Genomic DNA, 3,161 nt, shown 5'->3' on the forward strand with positions numbered 1-3,161 from the left:
TTAACCATGGTTAGTACTAGGTCACTTTGGTTTGTATGTGTGTAGTACACACAATTGACTTTGGAAACTATGTGTTAATGGAATGACAAGGAGCATGTCTGCTACCCTAATCCCTGTGCCTTTGTCTCCATCCCTTTCTCTCTAAACTTTAATATGGTATCACAGCAGGTAGAAGCCCTGATAGAATTTGTGGTGGTCGTAGCTTGAAGCACCAGGTAGCAGGGATGCAGAGCCATAAGCTGTTTTTGGGAGGAAGTAAGCGTATTGCCAAGCCAAGGCTGCTCCAACTCGATGGGAAAATCCAAGGGCAAGCCTCTCGTCATCTTCTTATCTTCAGGAGCCATAAAGCGTATTGCAGATGCCTCACGAGAGGAGGAGGCATAAGGCGCTAAGACCACATGCCTTCATCCATGATGAAAATGCACCGTTTAAAGCACATATGTTTTTAATAAAAGAAGCAAGCACAGTAGCCATTCAATCATAAGAAATAAGAAGTAGATAAAGCAGAAGAAATACAAAAATAGAAGAGATACAATATCACAGGCCTTCATCTCGGCTTGATAGAAAATGCACGGGTAGAAGATGAATTTGCCAAGCTCATACTAACGCCTCCACTACTTGTCCCCATATAGCAATTAGAAATGCTCATGTGCAGTTTGCAGATCAAATTTTGCAAATAGAATTCACAATAAAGGGCGCCACTCCTATGATACTTGGAGCTACTGTTTGTATCAAAGCATGAGAAGATTTTCTGTCGAGCCTGTTTGATGCATAGCAGCATCTCCTGCAAGAGAACCACAAAGAGAATTTTTAGTACTTCAAGGAGTGTAGTTTGCATTTCATGTTCATCAGTTTGCTGGAGAACATGCTTGTATTATGCTGCAAAAAGTGGGCATCTTGATTGTGTTTTGAGAGTTCTAGATGCTGCCCAATCTCCTGTAGTAGCAGGAACTTGGTTTTTTGCTCAATTTGTGAATGTTTGTGATGGGGGTGGTGCTACTCCTTTACATCCGGCTACCCGATATAGCCACCCAGCAGTAGTGCTACTCCTTTATATCCGACTACCTGATATGTCTGCTTCTAAATAAGGGGGCACTTGTATGTGCGGATTGAATGCAAAGAAATTCACAAGGCCACACTCTGTTCTTCATAGTCTTGAAGTACAACAATACAGCTTGTGCAACACTTTTTTTGAATTCGTTTTTTGTTGAGCCCTTGGTCTGGCTGTCTCCATGGAAGTTTACGAGTGACCTTGATTCATAAGCCAAACGGTTACTGGAGGCTGCTTTGGCGTAGGCCAATGATGCCTAGGAAAAGAAAATATTTTTAGCTTGAGGTGACTCTAGTGCAATTGATACTTATGAAGAGTTGGATGGATCAACTATTCAAGCAAAGAATGATGAAGAGGAGATAGACTTATGATGTATTTGTTTTGAGCATGCTTGCACGATTGAAGTTTAGGATTGTGGACACATCAGATGTGTGCTGGCTGCACACTTTCTCCCTGTTGTCATAACGAACCCAGTCTGCCATAGTAGGTCTCTCAATAGTCAATTGAAGGAATAATGAGTATCTATTTTCTGCATGTATTGAATCTTATGCAGTCATATAAGATGAAATCTGTGCAGTTTTTGGAATTGAATGTCTTTGTGGAGTTTAGAGGGGCTGATTAACAGATGTTGGTAGTATGTCACTACATGGTCACTGAAGTATATTGCCTGCTGGCATTTTGAGAAGTTGATTGGCTTTGTAAAGATGAGACTTTGAGATGGAAAACACAGGAGAGAAGGATACTATTACTCAAATAGTTGGTGAAAAGCTGGACTATAACAATTTTGTTCTATGGAAATTCAGGATGTCTAATTTCTTAATTGGAAGAGGCTATTGGGACCTAGTTATAGGTCTTGAAGATGAGCCCAAGCTACCGAAGGATAGACCTCCAACACATGATCAGTTAAAGGCACACCAGGACTTGGTTGGAAAAGGCCAACAAGGTCTTGCATTGGCTGTCATTATGTGTGTGAGACACAAAGGCTATACAAATTGCAAACTGTACTTCCCCAAAAGCTACTTGGGACTTATTGATGAAGAATTATGGGCATGTCACTCATGTGAGGAAGACACAATTGAAGCAAAAATTCAGCCACATATCCAGGAATGGAAGGTCTATTGAAGACTATGTTAGTGAGATCAGATCCATTGCAGAACAATTAGGCTCAATTTGAGCTGAAGTTGATGATGATGATTTGGTGGCTTCTACCCTCCATGGACTTGAACAGGAATATAAGCAGTTTGATACTTCCATTTCAGTGCGTCAGGAGCAGCCTAACTTTGATGAACTTGTAGCACTTCTACTGCATGAAGAAGTGAAACTTGGACTCAATACAAGTTTCGGTGGGCCTAAAAACAGCAGGGACAATGTCTTCTACTCCAATCAAAGGGGTAGAGGTGGAAGAGGAAGATCAAATGTTAGAGGAAGAGGTGCTAGAAATGCATATGCAGCCTGTGAGGACAGCAAGCTACTGGATGGCAAAATAGGCAGCCTCAAGCAAATAGAGGTGCCTCAAATGCTCATGGAAGAGGAGGTTATTCACTTAGAGGAAGAGGCACTTGGCAGCAGCCTCAAATGAGTCATGGACAGCAATCAAATGCAAATAAGGATTGCCATTATTGTGGCAAATACGGGCATGTAGCTAAGGATTGTTACAAAAAGTAGAATGATTAGAGAGCAAGAGGGAAGAAACATGGTAATTATGCTTCTTCTAGTGATATGCAGGAGGATGACAGGTTGTTTGCAATGCAACATGTGAAGAAAGGGTTGCATGTACAAGGCAAAGCAGATGATGTATGGTATATAGACTTAGGGGCATCTAACCACATGACTCGTCATGGAGAATGGTTTGACACATTGTTAGAAGGTGCTCATGGATATGTTTGTACAGAGGATGATACGCAACATGACATTATGCATACAGGTATTGTTCCCTTGATGATGCATGGTGACACGAAAAAGAGTCTCTATGATGTGTTACATGTACCCTCCATAACCATAAACTTGCTTTCTGTGGGACAAATGGGTGAACAGAATCTACAAGTTAGATTCAATAGAGATGGATGCTACATTGAAGAGTATGGTCAAGGATGCAAACTCATTACTAAAG

General features: G+C 41.3%; 1 pseudogene; it reads left to right on the forward strand.

The window, feature by feature from the left end:
• Positions 1–224: 224 nt before the first annotated feature.
• On the forward strand, positions 225–1,535 carry LOC148037007 (putative E3 ubiquitin-protein ligase XBAT31; annotated as a pseudogene).
• The last annotated feature ends 1,626 nt before the right edge of the window (positions 1,536–3,161 follow it).

This window comes from Lygodium microphyllum, chromosome 4, assembly GCF_053477565.2.
Source record: "Lygodium microphyllum isolate KBCC chromosome 4, Lygodium_microphyllum_v1.1.10, whole genome shotgun sequence".
Classification (NCBI taxonomy): Eukaryota; Viridiplantae; Streptophyta; class Polypodiopsida; order Schizaeales; family Lygodiaceae; genus Lygodium; species Lygodium microphyllum.